Raw genomic sequence first — 18,298 nt, forward strand, 5'->3', positions numbered from 1 at the left:
CTCTTTAAAAACACTTTCGAAAATTCACTCAGTTTAGTCCAAAAAACCAAAAACATTTATTTTTTAAATAATTTTTAACGTGTTCTAAGCTTAATTCAAAATATTAGATTATCACCACAAGAGAATGTTTCAAAAATTTTTTTCATAAATATCTCAACGGAAAAATGAAAGTTTTTATGATAAATAAAGTTAAGGTATTTTCACTGTTTATGACATGGATTGTCATCATTGGCTGGTTTGAGTAATCACTTTCAACAGTGTGTAATATTTACCACTCCAACCTTGTCTTAATCAAAAACATGTATTTATTTTTTTGATATTTACAAATAAATCTGTCAATTTCTGAAAAACTTATTTGGAATCACATATGTATTTGTTATAATAAAATGATTTAAAGATTTTAATAAAATAATTCATTTTTTAATAAAATATTAACCTTCAACTTAATATATTCGATATGAGAGTAATGGTATGCAAAAAAATGTAATATAAAATTGTAAATAAAACCATAAAAAGTCCATTATTAATAACCTTCAACAATCTATTTAAAAACCCATTTTCGTAAAATAGTCAACCTTAGTTAAGATTTATGTTTCTGTATCGACATAACGAAATAAAATATCGAACTATTATAACTTAAAACAAAAACAATTTGAAAATGAAGTGTATTTATCACATAATCATATTATGTTATTGTATATGTGTGTGTGTATACACAATATGATTAAATGTATACACAGAATACTTTTCGATTTTTTAAATTTTTTGAATACTTATTTCATTTTTCAAATACTCATAAATAATATATTTAAAATACAAGATATATAACTAATTATTACAAACACTCAATACACATCTAAAACATTTATTTAAAATAGTTCTATTATTGTCTTATCTATGAACTTTTAATTATTTCTAAACTCGTAAATACTCGTATGTCTACAGATTTTCTGCATTTCTTGAAAATATTTCACGGTTAATCACACGTATTGTTTAAGGTTAAAATGATTATTTTAGTAAAAAGCGTTAAAATATTAGGGCCCTTGATAGGGGTTTTTTCAGACATTTTTTCCGTTAAATTTTACTACTAGTTAAATGTAACTTATCTTCTTTATATTATTATGAATGTTTAAAAGAAATCTTTTGCACGTTTTTAATACTAATAATATCCACATAAAAATGTATGCATACTTGATAATATTATCGATGCATTACTTTAAGAAGATATTGAAAAACGAAAGCTGTAACATGTTTTTCATTACTTTCCGCTGTAAGAGCAGGTTCTCCCAGAGTAGATTATCCACCAAAAAAGTGTTATGACGTGTTTATTTCATTGAAACATAATACTTAGAGATATGTTTATTGAATCGATAATATTCATTAATTTCTCAAATTTGAACAAAACATATCTTTAACCAAATAGCCAAATTACGTTCAAACGACATTACATTGTCACAATATTATAGTTTAGTGAAGTTAATTTTTTTTAGGATTTCTTTTATGTTGTTATTTTGACCAGATATTAATCAGACTATCTATCCCATCCTCTTTTCACTACAAAAACGAATGGCATATGATTTTCTCATTTAAAATGTGTAATTCTGGCAGAACAAAACATGTTTTTGGATTTGTTGAATTACCTTGCAATAAGTCCGCCTCCGTAATGTAATGGTATGGTCAGCGCGCTAGGCTACCATGCTGGAGGTCCCGGGTTCGATTCCCAGAGGGGGTCAAATAAATATAAGTGATTATTTCACTCTAATATTTATTCAATATTACCCTGGACTGGTACCTGAAGTGGAAGGCTGATCACCTTTCCTTCGTGTGTTGACGATCAAGATAACACTGTGTTTATAATGCAGTGCCCTATGCACCATTGGGGTGCGGATAAAGGTTAGAAGAACGTTGCAATAAATTAGCCGAAATGATATTAGTCACGCTAGTGTTCAATTGTGATTATTAGACCTTTTCATTTCAGTACTTGTAAAAATATGCATGGAAGCTGGAACCAGGCTGTATACAGATTGATGATTTGTTTTGTCATGCACGATTTCCTGTAATATTGCTAAATAAACTTTTTTAAACATACAAAATGATATTATCCATTTTTAAACCAAACTTGCACTATGACATCAGCCATTTCCAAACACAAGCTTCAATTAATAGTCAATAAATAACTATCTTGAATTATAAAAACATTTTCAATGAAATCGGTAGATTGGTCTGATTAATCCATTTTTTCGTGTTTTGTGTGCTTTTTAGTCCAATCTTAAGATCATAATCATAATTTTTTCATGAGGAGGTGGTACTTGAAACACCGGAAGTCCAGTTTCAGGGTCCAAATAGTCACTATAATATAACTCCTTTATCATTTTCAGCCCGTTTTTCTCTCTGCGAAAAATCTCCAGTGGCATCTCCTTTCATCAACTGAAAAAAAGTCCAGATTAACTCGGTACAAATAAAATCTATATCGAATAGGAAGACTTACGACGCATCGAAATGTAGAACTTTCACACAAACTTATTATTATTAGATAAGCTCTCTATTTTTCAATGAGATATTTTTTAAAAACAAAGCTTTGCTACTGATAAAAATAACTAGATTATAAAAAATAAAAATAAATTACCTTCGATAAAAAAAACCAAATAATTAGTTTTTCTCACATTTATATTTTCACGTTATGACAAAAATGTACATTTATTGTAACTGCAGACAGTTGGTAGAATTCCATATTAAATTGTTCGGTAATATATTTAAAATTAAACAAGGTTTATTGGATTGAATTCTACATTTATTTTTGTATATGTTAATAAAAGTGTTTGATAATGTCTTAAAAATCTTAAAAAGACGAAACGCGTCACGTATTAACTTATACATAAATAAATGTAGAATTCAATCCAATGAACCTTGTTTAATTTTGGATATATTACCCAACAATGAAAAAATGGTTCGTTTTTAATAATATGTACGAATAATTTTATTAATTGATTCGTTACATTAAAGATATTAATCAATGAATTTTTAATTAAAATTTTACCTAGTAAACACCACTTTTTCTTTAAAATATCTGAGAGCTATGAGTGCGAGACGCTTTGTTGCGCGAAGAACATGAGAATTGGGATTTTCGACTCTACTACTATTAATAAAAATAATTTTTAAAAAAACGCAGGACGATCAATGAAAAGGTGAGAGCAACCTTATCAACAATTGCTCCAAAATTTACTCGCCTGTGATCAGCTAGCAGGCTCGCTTTTCGCATCAAACATCATATATTATAAATGTTTTCGGTTTATATTATTTAAATAATGTTAATAATTGAAGTTATTGAAGCATAATTACAAATAAACTTTGTTTTTTTTTGTGTACTTCTAAAATTTCTTGACATGGCAAGTGTACCTTGAACAGAAAAAGTTTGCGTAACACTGATCTAGAGTATACCTCTGAAATCTTTCGATGTAATGTGATGATCATACCTTAAATCCATTATCCTTGGCCACCTGTATGCTCCTCTTCATCAGCTCTCCTGCCAGTCCTCTACCCCTTGCCCTGCGCCCCACGGACATGATTCTGCACTCCATGATGCTCTCCACCTGGTACTCGGTGAAGAGGTCCAGTTTCTCCGTGATGCTGTACAGCAGATTGAAGATCTTGAAGTACTTCACGTCATCCGTGGTCTTCAACTTCTGTAATGCCTTCGTGGTATCACCCGGTCTCAAAACTCCGTTTAGTGCCACTCCAAGGATCTTTAATGAAAATTTACCACACTTTAAATTCAAAAAATTACAATTCGACATCTCAACGACTTTTTTTGAAGGAATAGCACTCAAAGGCTCTACTTTACAGACGCTTGTCTGCGGGTAGAATAATAAAGACATGGAAGGTAATTGTGAAAAACAGATTACAAACACTAAGACTAATTGAAAACATATCTCTCTTGCATTTATTTCGCAATTGGCGGGTTTCGAACTCGCGATATCAGTTTCGCAGTCGAGCGTAGGTATACCTAACCACGCCACGGCGCCTGCCAAGTGATGAAGTATAATATGGAAGTCTAAGTGTTTACAGGAAGTCTATATTTAATAAGTCTTTTATACAGGCTGGTTAAATGATCACTTTATATATACGTATAACATTCACCATTCTGCCCAAGATTGAAAGCCACGATATATTTTTTTAAACTCATCCAAATATCATAAATCTCGAGTCGCTTTACGTTTAAGTGCGTAGTAACATCTATGGTTGGTTTGAATTAGCTTTTACTTGACAAAGACCATTTTATTTAAATGTATGCAAGATGCAAAAAAAAAATTGTAGCGAAATAATTTACTTCTGAAAATTTTCGAGTTTCAAAATTTAATATACATATTGAATACTATGCTTTATTTTTTAAGTGAAAGTATTTTTATCTCCAATATATTACAAGTAGCATAGAATGTGAATTCCTTATTGTAATTTATATACTCATATGTATACATTTATATAAACATATTTATTTATAAACAAAACTAGAGAAAGATTACTTGTGTATAGATTTGCATCCTATATCCTATAGTGGTCTGCGTTCAACCAACATGGAAACATGTTGTATGTACTTTTTTCGCTTATTATTGAAACATTTGACTTTATAGTCCGATAATTATCACAGAAAACAATTTATCCGAAGTAAGAAAATAATATACATAAAAACATAAGCCTTCAAGGACGATGAAGGCTTATCGGAGCACCCGACCAATCAATAAAGCCTGCTTAACGAAATAAAAGCTTTGTTCTGAATGTACACGGCCTTTACTAGAGCTTTAGAAGTAATGTTTCAGCTCTTAAAATATTGTCATTAAATAAATATGTAGTTTATTCAAAATTTATCCTATTTATAATATGTTTTTTTAATAGTTTTATAACATAAATGTGAAATTGTTTAATTGGCTTTTTTTAACGTAACTATTTTTGTTAATTTATTTTATTTTATTTATTTATGGTTCACAAACAATGAAAAACATATTACAATAAATGAAATACAGTGCGAACAAAACAAGCTTACAGAAACAATAAAGGTGCAGGTTAAATGTAATGTAATGTAATGTTTATAATTGTTAATGTAACTATTGTTTATAATATAATTTTTATATATGTAAAGCTGTACAATTCCCGCACAAATAAAATAAAATCAAATATAAAAATTTCAACTTATTAAAAATAGATATATTTCGTCCGCCTTGTTTAGTTACCGTGCTGGAGGTCCCGGGTTCGATTTCCAGGTGGTTTGAGAAGAAATATTAGTGATTTAACACTCTTATATTTATTTAAAATGACCCTACACTGGTCTCTGAAGTGAAGGCAGGAGTGATCACCTTACTTGCCTTCAGTTAAGTAACGATCAAAATAACACTGCATCAATACGACACAGTGCCCTATGCACCATTGGGTGCGGATAAGGGTAAGAAGAAGATAAAGCATAATTAGACTATATATATATATATATATATATATATATATATATATATATATATATATATATATATATATATATATATATATATATATATATATATATATATATATATATATATATATATATATATATATATATATATATATATATATATATATATATATATATATATATATATATATATATATATATATATATATATATATATATATATATATATATATATATATATATATATATATATATATATATATATATATATATATATATATATATATATATATATATATATATATATATATATATATATATATATAGAAATGTATATAGAAATATATACATATTGTATCTTTCAAAAATCACTGCGATTCTATAGTTCTACCCATGAATGTCAACATCACTACTTCAATTTTAGGAACTCCTACATATACGAGTATCATTAATTTCATAACCCTATACATGTGAATTCACTATAGCCATCTATATTGAGATGAGGAGACCTTTTATTTAGAAGAGATCCTTTTATTTGAATATGTGAACTAGTATTTGGACATGATCAAAACATTGTGATGTATATTTGATTTATTTATTTCTTCAAAAATACAATTACGAGATTCAATAATGTGCCCTCACTGAAATTTCCAGTGCCGAGGGCACATATTTCAGCCGTATCAGTCGAGGGTTTGGTAATCCAAAAGTCCAGCCAAATTACGTTCGACCTCTCGGAGGAATTCCGATTTCAGTCACTCCAAATACAAAAGTCGATTATGATCACGTCTGGGGTTTTGGCCGTAATAAACGCGAAGTATTTTCCCCATTCGGGGAGAGAGATCGTGATAACTCAAAAATTTCCTCGCCAATACTTTCCTCAATTATTTACCATTATCGCGCTTCTCACTTCTCACCCCGACACCTTCTGTATTTCGTATTTCAAAACGTTCGCATTTCACTGTGAGCATCTGCACTAAACAAAATAAAATTTTCTAAAGAAATTTTCAATTCATTTCAAATGAAAATTCGTGAAAAATATTACCACGTCTCCGAGATTTTCTGATGAATTACCTTGAAACAAACGAAGTCGTTTAAATATTTTTTATATTATTTTTTGGCAAATCAACACGGATGAAGATGAATATGGAAGTCTGAGCATTTACGGGGCTAAGGACCGTTATAGGCTGGTTTAAGTGATCACTTTTAAGTTTTGAAAGTGAGAAATTTTATGTCCCAGATAAAATCGTACTTTTTCAAATATATTTTTTATTTCAATGGCAACATAACAGCTGAACATTACTATTATACATTGGTCATAGTGGACAGCGCGCTTCTTAATACTTTGTTAATTATTTTATACCCACAAACATCATGAACTTTAACATAATAGAAATGTCCTTTTTCTTTTCTTTATTTTCCATTTAGCCAGATTGCGCCACAGCAATGTCCAGGTACAAATAGTATATAAAATAATATAAAACGCAAACGTAGAACTTAAGTATTTTAAAACCATTATTCTAATGGCATCTAAAATATAGATATTTATTGAATTTTTCAGTTTTTTTTTTATGAAATGCCAATAGGTATTATAATTTGTTAATGAAAAACAAACAAACTTTTAAAAAAATCATGATAAATTAATTACAATTGTACATTACACATGATGTTTGTAAGAAACCAATTAAGTGATTAAATTATAAGAATAACCTTAATTTAGCTTGCATTTTTTATGTGTGTAATGAACATATCGCTCACTCCTTTCAACAACGTCATAAATCAAAAATTGACAATTTTCAGTTGTGCATGTTTTCGGGATGCCCAAAAAATGTACTATATCCCAGCAAAAGAGGCATATTTTAAACTTAATATTTACCCACCACAGGACAAAAAGTGTTGTTTTTTTCATTTTGAAGAAATGGTGTACTTTAATTATTTTTTAAAATATACAAAATATTTTTCAAATGGAGAAAAAACCTTCTGGTTTTACCTCAGAAGATCTGTTTCACAGTAAAAAGTACAATAAGTGGCTTGATATTCATTTTTAATACATTGTGTTATATTTTTAAACATTAAAAACGTTCTCCTGAAAAATCAAGTTTTTTGATTGATGACGTTCTTGAAAGGAGTGAGCGATATGTACATTTAATTCTTAGGTTATGTAAGGTTTTTTTAAAAACACTTAATCACATTCGGATTTGGCATTTACAATTTTCTTTTCATTTTAAAAAAAGGTACTATTTTTTCAAATTGAACTAAGAAAAATAGTATTTTAAATCAAGTATCAAAGAATCATTAGTATAGATAATGGATATCTTTGTTATATTATCAGTCTGACGAACATCTTCACCAAAGACTAACTTTAGAACTTCATTATAGTCAGACTAAAGCTCTTTATAAAGCTCGATTTATTGTCCCTACATAAGTTTAAATGTCATTTTGTCTTCGCGTAAAATCTCTTTTCAACTTCTCTCACAAAACGTCAATAGGAAAAAAGATTAAGGCTTTATAAAACTAAGCTCTCAATTTTTCTTTGCCCTGTCTTTTATTTCAGAATTTCCAACTGATGTTTCTTTTCCTTCCAGTTTTTTTTATAATCCCTTTTAATTGAGATAATTAATTGAATTAATGTTTTAATCATTTATATTTCTGGTATATAAGATGAAAAAAGCGATTAAGTTTAGAATAAAATAAAAAAATTTAGTAATATCAGTAATATGTCAATAATGGAAAGAATGGTGAAAGGAATTATTTTAATTTTACCATCAAATGTAAGCATTGTAAATACTAACAAATGATATTCTCATCGCAAAAACATATTCTTCTCTTTTAAGATATCAGTAAAAATTGGTCAGTAAGTTATTTTTACATATCGCTCACTCCTTTCAAGAACGTCATAAATCAAAAATCGTCAATTTTCAGTTGTGCATGTTTTCGAAATGCCCAGAAAATGTACTTTATCCCAGCAAAAGAGGCATATTTTAAACTTAATATTTACCCGCTACAGTGAAGAAAATGTTGTTTTTGCATTTTGAAGAAAAGGTATTGTTTAATTATTTTTTTTAAATATATTACATATTTTTCAAATGGAGAAAAAACCTTCAGGTTCTACCTAAAAAGATCTGTTGCACAGTAAGAAGTTAAATAAGTGGCTTGATATTCATTTTTAATACATTGTATTATATTTTTTAACATTAAAAACGTTCTCCTGAAAAATCAAGTTTTTTGATTTATGACGTTCTTGAAAGGAGTGAGCGATATTACAAATTTTAAACATTAAATTCAGAAATGAGAACACCGTATCCTTTTTATTTTACAAAATTTCAAAAACAACTTTATACGATTATAAATTCCGACATTGAATTGAAGAATCGTTATGCATGGATAACAGGACGTATTTTTTCCTGGCTTCATCCCAACTTATAGTCTTTGTAGACTGTTGGGGTCAGCTCTTCTCATCTCTTGGTTGTAGATCCTTCTCTCATGAACAACTTAAGCCGTATAATCGTATTTTATTTCTGCAGCATCCATGAATTCTTTGGTCTTCCTCTAGATGTCTATCGAGGAAGATCCATGAGAATTTCATGTTTCCAGTCATACAATTTATGAAAGTGTAATGACTAAAATATTGATTACCTCGTTATCTTCCGTAGCGAGTATGGAGTAGCCGTCCTTCATGGTCTCCACGCACTGCTTCTCCAACTCCTCGTGGCCTTCTCCAGGCGCACACAGCTCCACGGCCTTGTTGAGGGGTTCATCACTAAAGAATGAACTCCGCAGGTGGTCTATCACCAGGTCGTAGTCTTCCTCGCCAATAATGCGAAACTGCATCTTAAATCTGAAAGAGAAAAACGACACTTTAGTTCCATCAAAGTAAAAATCTGATTTTTTAAATTTTTTTATTACAAAAATGTTAGTAATATTAATATATAACCACTAATTTTATTATTTTATTATTTCTCTACCGATTTCGAGACATACCAGTCTCTTCGTCAGGACAATCACCACAACAGCATGCAAATAATACTACACGTCACTACCATACCACTAACGTGTGTGAAACATAATATACTATAAGTGTACTGTGAGTAGTTTATATACTATTTTTTTTTGTAAATAAAAACATAAAAATAAAAAGAAGTAACCTCATAGCACGTGCTGTAAATATTAATAATATTAGATCAAACTCATATCACTTTAAAGAAACTTTGGTTTTTATCTGTGGTGTAATGGTTTGCGTGTTTAGCTACCGTACTAGAGGTCCCGCGTTTGATTCCCAGGGGGGGATGAAAATTGATTTTGTTGATTTTACAATTTTATTATTATATTGTCTCTATCCTGTGGATTGGTCTGCAGCAACAAATGACACCTCTTTCGTCTCGAATATTTAGAAGTGCAGGAGTGATCACCTTGCCTTCATGTAAGTAACGATCATGATAACACTGCGTCAATACAATGCAGTGCCCTATGCACCATTGGGTGTAGATAAGGATTAGAAGAAGAAAAAAAATAACAAATACAAATTTAAACTGAATATACAAATTGAAACTGTAAACATGATTCTTATAAAAAATTAATATGTTAAAAGAATCATTTATTTATGATCAATATGAAATGATTCTTACCCATGTACTTTTTTTAAATAAAAAATACTATAAACATTTTTGCGCTCGTAATTGAATGAGGTCAAGGTTTGTAATATGTTGGTAATGGGGTAGATAATAAAACCGGCTGCGGGTGGAAATGAAAGAGATTTATAATTCTCACCCCTTAAAACAACCCTTTTAACCCCGATATAGCAATATTAATGAAAGGCTGTCATACGCCTTTTTCGAATTATTACAATTTTTGTTGTTTATTACTTCGGCAGCCACTTTGTGGTAAGATATGATGAAATTATAAATAAAAACACTTTATTTTTTATAAATAAACAGCAAAGAGAAAAAAAACATGTATTCTGTAGTTAACGGCGAACGTAAAAATTTACGTAACATTTACATTGTCTTGTTATTAAAAACTGACTTTTATACTTTAAAAAATCAAAATATAAATTATTATATTATATTAAATCTCATTTTCTTTAATGTTCTACATATTTACAGTGCATAATGGTTTAAAATAAAGCTACTTGAGTAGTTTTTTTGTAAATTTACAATGAAATTATAAATAATACAATTGTATTTTACCAATTGAGTATTATATTATTTTTTTATGATATTACATATATATTATATTGTCACGAATAGTTGCGGAAGATACAGATGCTCTCATTTACGCGTTCAAATACAAATGAGTATATTTTCAAACCCGTAAATGGAAGCATCTGTAGCTTCCAAAACGTTTGATTCAAACCCTTATCCGCACCCCAGTGGTGCATAGGGCACTAGATAATACAAACGCAGTGTTATCTTGATCGTAAACATATGAAGGAAAGGTGATCAACCTTCCACTTCAGGTACCAGTCCAGGGTAATATGAAATTAATATTAGAGTTAAAAAATCACTTATATTTATTTGACCCCCCTTGGAATCGAATCAGGAATCTCTAGAACGGTAGCTGAGCGTGCTGACCATTACATTACGGAGGCGGACAAGAGCTTCCAAAACCAGTCGTAAGAATATAATAGTGGTAAAAAAAAGTGTTTTATTTATAATTTATTAAAATTTTATGTATCGATGAAAATGTGGCGTTTATTATTTAATTTTTAAATATGTATTTTATAATATAAAATCTTTATATATTTACAATGTTTTGTAATATTCATCACGAATATTTTTTTTGATTCCCTAGATTAAAATAAATAATTATATAAAACATAATATAGGGTCCGCCATCTAAAGTTTTTTTTTTCAACTAGTGCTTATTTCGTGAATGGTAACACTTAGCTCATGTCTGATTTGACAGATAATTAGTTTTATCCTTCCGCTGAGCGAATATGGTTGTGTATACGCTTGAACAACGCTGGGAAATATTGCGACATTACTTTGAAAATCATGGTAATGTTGCAGAATGTGTGCGAAAATTGCGTACGGTTTTTGGAAGAAGAGAAGCACCGTCAGCTCCGTATGTTCGTTATCTTGTGAAAAAAGTGAAAGAAACTGGCATCCTCATCGATAAACCAAAGCGTGAAAAGCCAAAAACAGTGCGTACACCCGAGAATATCGATGTTGTGGCAGAAAGTGTGCGTGAAGCGCCATCAACATCAATTCACCGTCGTTCTCAACAATTGAACATTTCGGAGACATCATTGAGACGAATTTTGCATAAAGACCTTGGTATGACGCCATACAAAGTCCAATTGGTTCAGGAGTTGAAGCCAACTGACCATCCAATGCGTTTTCGCTTCGCTGAGTGGGCCTGCGATCGACTTACAGAAGATGCCGATTTTGCCAAAAAAATCATCTTTTCGGATGAAGCTCATTTTGATCTTGGCGGGTATGTAAACAAGCAAAATTGTCGTATTTGGGGCACAGAAAACCCGCACGCATACATTGAAAAGCCGGTACACCCAAAACGAGTCACTGTTTGGTGCGGATTTTGGTCCAGAGGCATAATTGGGCCATTTTTCTTTGAAAATGAGCAAGAAGTGGCCGTTACAGTCAATGGCGATCGTTATCGGGCCATGTTGAACGGATTTTTGTTCACAAAAATTGAAGAGGAGGATATTGGCAACATTTGGTTTCAACAGGACGGCGCTACGTGCCACACAGCCGAAGCTACACTCGATGTTTTGCGCCCTGTTTTTGAAAAAAAAAAGTTATTTGGCGGACCCTTTACAACGTTTGGATATGTAAAATTAAAAACAAACGAATTAAAAGATAATACAAAAACAGTAAACTATTTTGAATAACTTTCTTTATTTTTAACAAGTTACAGTTTTAAAAAAAATCTAATGGCGGTTTAATGTCACGTACAAAATAATTGTCTTAAACTAGTAGGTTAGAATATTTTTAATATTTTATGGTTTGTATGCAGGTAGGATAGTAAGGATAACTAATGCGAATATGAAAATTACATCACAAACATTACAAATAAATATTTTTTGATTTTATTTTGCATACTAACCCGCGACACCAGTTTCGCAGTCGAGCGTCTACCCAATTACGCCACGGCGCCTTTTAAATCAAACCTTATTTGAAAAATATTAGTCGCAAGATAAAATTTCCTCTCCCCTGATATCAATGTCTATGATGATTCGCGATAGTGCAAGTATTTTCACAGTTATTTCACGGACGACGACCTTTTTTACGTCGCGAAAAAAAACAATAAAAGCTTTGGCATCTACACACCCCACACCATATCTGGATCCCTCGTATAGACATTGACAAGGATACTTTTGTCCAAAAATCATTGACGTTCTCTACATACATTTAACACGTTTACTACGTTCAATATATAGATATCGCTCACTCCTTTCAAGAACGTCATAAATAAAAAACTTGATTTTTCAGGAGAACGTTTTTAAAGTTTAAAAATATAATAAAATGTATTTAAAATAAATTACTAGCCACTTATTGAACTTTTTACTATGCAACAGATCTTTTTAGGCAAAACCTGAAGGTTTTTTCTACATTTAAAAAATAGTAAGTATAAATAAAAAATTATTTAAAAAATAATAAACAATACCATTTCTTCAAAATGCAAAAACAACACTTTCTGCCCTGTAGCGGGTAAATATTAAGTTTAAAATATGCCTCTTTTGCTGGGATATAGTACACTTTCTGGGCATTCCGAAAACATGCACAACTGAAAATTGTCGATTTTTCATTTATGACGTTCTTGAAAGGAGTGAGCGACACTGAATAGGAATTTTCAAAACGCTAAAACTATATTAAAAATATCAAACAATATGATAATTATTCTCATACTAGTACACACTATTATCTTTGTGTGTAGCATTCATGCGCAGCCAATGTTTATACTCGCTTTGAGACAAGTAAGTAAAAACATGATTCCTCGAAGGGACTAAAGCCGAGTTTAAATTCGCAAAATATACATTCATACATGATATTTACTAATCATTTTTTGTATTTGTTTTTATTCATTCCACACTGACATAAATTATTGTGTCGAGACTGTTAGGGCACACTTTCAATTACGCAATGATTTTTAAAATCCATTTTACTCATTATCAATTATACGCGCCTAGCACGTATTCCGCACGGGCAGAAATATAAGGCGTACTCGCCTCGCGCGTACGCCACTCCCAACGTGTTAAATAGTATTCGTTGACAAATGAAAAATGGCGCCCGAGGAGCCGACTCTTACTTGGTAGCCTAGGCTTCTATGTACGTGATGGTAGAAAATTGAAAGATAGAAAATGACTTCAATGCGTTTACTTTGGTGAGGTTATTCATATATATAAATGATTCATACATCTCGACTGTCCAAACGTAAAACACAGTAACGGACATTTTTTTGTAGTTTTTTTTTTGCATTTTTGGACTAAGTAGAATCTACTTAGTCCGAAAAATGCAAAAAAACCTACTACAAAAAAAAAATCCCTTACTGTGTTTTGAGTTTGGACAGCCGATCTAGGTCGAATACTTTTATCTTATGAAAGGCATAATTTAAGTAAATTGCAATGATTCTGAATTGCTAATGATCTTAATTAATTGTATAATGAGATGCTATTTTTAAGAAAGAGAATCTCTTTATCAAATAGAATAAACTGTACAAAAATACCCTGAAATATTGAAATAATTTAATTACACGACATAATAATAATAATAATAATAAAACCCTTATCCGCACCCCAATGGTGCATAGGGCACTGCGTCATATAAACGCAGTGTTATCTTGATCGTTTACACATGAAGGAAAGGTGATCAGCCCTCCGCTTCAGGTACCAGTCCAGGTTAATATTAAATAAATAAGTCAGTGAAAAAATCACTTATACTGTATTTATTTTACCCCCCTTGGGAATCGAACCCGGGACCTCCAGAACGGTAGCCGAGCGTGCTGACCATTACACTACGGAGGCGGACGCATTACACGACATAATTAAAATTAAATAAAATAATCAAATATTGTCTTGGTGTATTTGGGTCCAGTTTTCAATTTGACATCCTATAAAATATTTATTTATTATCCTATGGTATATTTATCTTATGAAAGGCATAATTTAAGTAAATTGCAATGAGTCTGAATAGTTGAAAGCTTACTCAATTATATGATTTAGGGTAGCTTTTTTTAAGAAAAGAACTTCCATTTTCTAACGAATAAAATTGTACAAAAATATCCAGAAATATTCATATGACAATTATTAAAATGAAATAAAACAACTCAATCTGGTTTTGATTTACTTTTGTCGAGTTTTCAATTTTTATATTCATAAAATCATAAATCAAGCATAAATCTAGGTCAAATACTTTTATCCTATGAAAGGCATAAATAAATTAAATTTGAATGAGTCTGAAAAGGCGATGATCTTTCTCAATTATATGATTAAGTGTGGCTATTTTTAAGAAAGAGATCCTCATTTTCTAACAAATTCAATAGCACTAAAATATTCAGAAATATTAAAATTATTAATAAAGCAGTAAATAAAATATTTTGTACATTAAAAGCATTGATAACTTTGTGGTATGGTAATAAAACAAAAATATTCAGAATAATTGTTTTTTGGAAATAAATAAAAATAAATCTGGTATCGATTTACTTTTGTCGACTTTTCAATTTGATATTCCATAACATAAGAACGATCTCAACCAAAAGTACCTAGATATTGCTGTACTAGTTGACAAGTACGTATTAAAATATGACTAGCAGACATCAAAGTAGGTTTAGTATGTAAGAGCATGTTAATTCAATCTGGCACACAGTGTCTGTGTGTTAGTGTTAAGTGGTATTAGTATGACATATACACGAGTACATTACTGTGTAGGTACAGAATATTGTCTACCCTGTATTCCAGCATCCCATAACTCCTCCCTTGTCCCATTCCATTATTGAACTGACATCTTTCATACTCCATTAGGTCCATTTTCCTATAAACCTAACCCGTTTCTAGGCGAAATTTGACTTTTACGATTTTTTCAATACACCATTATTACAACATTGCAATCTAACACGACGCGTGTAACTGATACTTTATTTTTACTTTTAACAATATTTTATTGAAGCTGAATATATATATTTTATTCTGAACTTTAATTGATATTTCGATGAAAAAATAATATAAAATTTAATTTTTTTAAGGGAAGGTACTCGTGTAAGCTTACACGTCAAATATAAATTAAAGATTACTTTTTAAATTTTACAGTGAATTTTTTAAAATTATTTGTATCAGCCGGTACCCAGAACTTCATAAATAATACCAACCAAAGTTAGTGATGATTTTTTGCCTTTATGTGTTTTTACCCAATGGTGCATAGTTCACTGCATCGCATTGATGCACTGATATCTCGATTGTCAATATCATGAAGCCGTAATAAATAAAATGTATATAAAATAAAGATAATGGTGAAATGTGATTTGTGTTATTTTCCTATTCACCCTCCCCCCGCTCGGAATTTAACGTAGTGTGATGTTAAGCACAGTTGGCTACCATATCAGAGGTTTCTGGTTCGATTCCCAGGGGTGTCAAAATAAATTAATGTGATTTTTACCGTAATTTTTATTTAATAACACTATACTGATGCTGGTATTTGAAACGCAGAACTTTGCTTTCATGTAATCGACGATCAAGATAATACTGCTTCAATACAATGTTGTGCCCTATATACAATTGGGCGCGGATAGGAGTTAAGAAATAGTAGAAGAAAGAAGAAATTGAACCTATGACGTTCATGGTAGTTAAAAGCACTTACAACTAAACGACACGGATACGTATTTAATTTTAATTTATGTATTAATTTTAAAATCAAACACAGATTTTTTGAGTCAACTAAGTTGTATTTTATTGATAAAAAAAACACAAAAATTAATATTGTGACAATTGTTTCGCCTAGCTATGTCATTTTCAAAAGAACATTCATTTGAAAATGCCATAACTAGGCGAAACAATTGTCACAATGTTAATCTGTATTTGTTTTTAATCAAGTAAAGCTTAGTAGATTAAAAAAATTAATACATAAATTTAAAACGGAGTTCTACAAATTAAACGCCAAATCAATAAGTGTATTAAAAAAATTCCAAAATTACTAAGAATTTTTTTAAAGACCTTTTTTTCACTTTTTTGTTTTTCTTTTATTTGGAAACATTATTATAAAAATAAGTTTAAAATAAATTATTATGTATTTATTAAAGATGTCAATACTATTAGCAAAATCTATTAGGGTGTTAAAATCGATACAGGACATACTTAAAGTCAAACATCCAACAATCAAAAGGGTATAAGGACCAAAGTAAACATGCGATAAATCTATCAAACGTAAGAATACACAATGAAACCACTTACCGATATAATATTGAGAATCGCAAGTGTCAGGTAGAAAATTAAAGAAAGCTCTAAATTGAAACTCCAAAATACCCTTAACTTGCTATATACTTGGTAAGAATACCAACCGAAATTAGTTTTTCACTCTTCTTAATAGTACATTTCTTTTTAATACAACTTTATCGAAATGATTAGTTTTCCAGGAATAAGGATCCAGACGTTTTAACCCGCCGACAATCGCTTAGGGAATGAGCCGTGACCGAGACGGGAATATGGTGATTTTCTTCGTTGCGTCTCTTTCCTCCTCGTCTGTAATATAGGGCAAGCTCGTATTCGGGATTGGGAGTTCTCTCTTGCTTCGTAGTACTGAGCTTCCCTGTTTCTCGGTTTTATTCCCTGAAAATTGCCGCGATCCTGAAATTCTGAAAATATTAACTATCCCTAAAAAAAATTATCGATATGACTCGGTGTTAACTTGCTCTTCAAATTATATTATTTTTAAGAGCAGATATCACTCACTCCTTTCAAGAACGTCATAAATAAAAAAAACTCGATTTTTCAGGAGAACGTTTTTAAAGTTTAAAAATATAATACAATGTTTTAAAAATAAATATCAAGCCACTTACTGAGCATTTTACTGTGCAAAAGATCTTTTAAAGTGAAACCTGAAGGTTTTTTCTCCATTTAAAAAAAAATATTTAGATTATTTTTAAAAATAATTAAACAATACCTTTTCTTCAAAATGCAAAAACAACACTTTCTGCCCTGTGGCGGGTAAATATTAAGTTAAAAATATGCCGCTTCTGCTGGGATATAGTAAATTTTCTGGACATTCCGAAAACATGCACAACTGAAAATTGATGAATTTTGATTTATGACGTTCTTGAAAGGAGTGAGCGATATATGAGCTCTCATATCGCTCACTCCTTTCAAGAACGTCATAAATCAAAAATCGTCCATATTCAGTTGTGCATGTTTTTGGAATGCCCAGAAAATGTACTATATCCCAGTAAAAGCGGCATATTTTTAACTTAATATTTACCCGCTACAGTGCAGAAAGTTTTGTTTTTGCATTTTGAAGAAATGGTATTGTTTAATTAATTTTTCAAATATGTTTAATATTTTTCAAATGAAGAATAAACCTTCAGGATTCACCTAAAAAGATCTGTTGCACAGTAAAAAGTTCAATAAGTGGCTTGATATTTATTTTTAATACATTGTAGTATACTTTTAAACTATAAAAACGTTCTCCTGAAAAATCAAGTTTTTTGATTTATGACGTTCTTGAAAGGAGTGCGCGATATGACATCAGATAATTAGTTATACCGTAAACAGTTTTGAATTTAAGAGTGGAATATTTTTGTGGGATAAAGACATGTGGGTGAAGGAAATTGAAGTTAAGGGCAATAGTTTTAACTCTACGGGAAAGAAAATAAGCAAGAAATAATACGTAATAAAGGAAAATAGAAGGAATAATCTAA

At 30.3% G+C, this 18,298-nt stretch overlaps 1 pseudogene across 1 annotated transcript; it reads right to left on the reverse strand.

The window, feature by feature from the left end:
* Positions 1-442: 442 nt before the first annotated feature.
* Positions 443-17,042, reverse strand: LOC148308138 (arylalkylamine N-acetyltransferase 1-like; annotated as a pseudogene). Its single transcript, XR_015837711.1, has 4 exons — positions 16,839-17,042; positions 9,074-9,275; positions 3,474-3,743; positions 443-2,427 (listed from the first exon to the last, which is right to left on the reverse strand). The product of XR_015837711.1 is annotated as an arylalkylamine N-acetyltransferase 1-like (transcript).
* Positions 17,043-18,298: the final 1,256 nt, after the last annotated feature.

The sequence above is a fragment of the Brachycentrus maculatus genome, unplaced genomic scaffold (assembly GCF_059751285.1).
Source record: "Brachycentrus maculatus isolate JH-2025_06_01 unplaced genomic scaffold, ASM5975128v1 h1tg000175l, whole genome shotgun sequence".
Taxonomy (NCBI): Eukaryota; Metazoa; Arthropoda; class Insecta; order Trichoptera; family Brachycentridae; genus Brachycentrus; species Brachycentrus maculatus.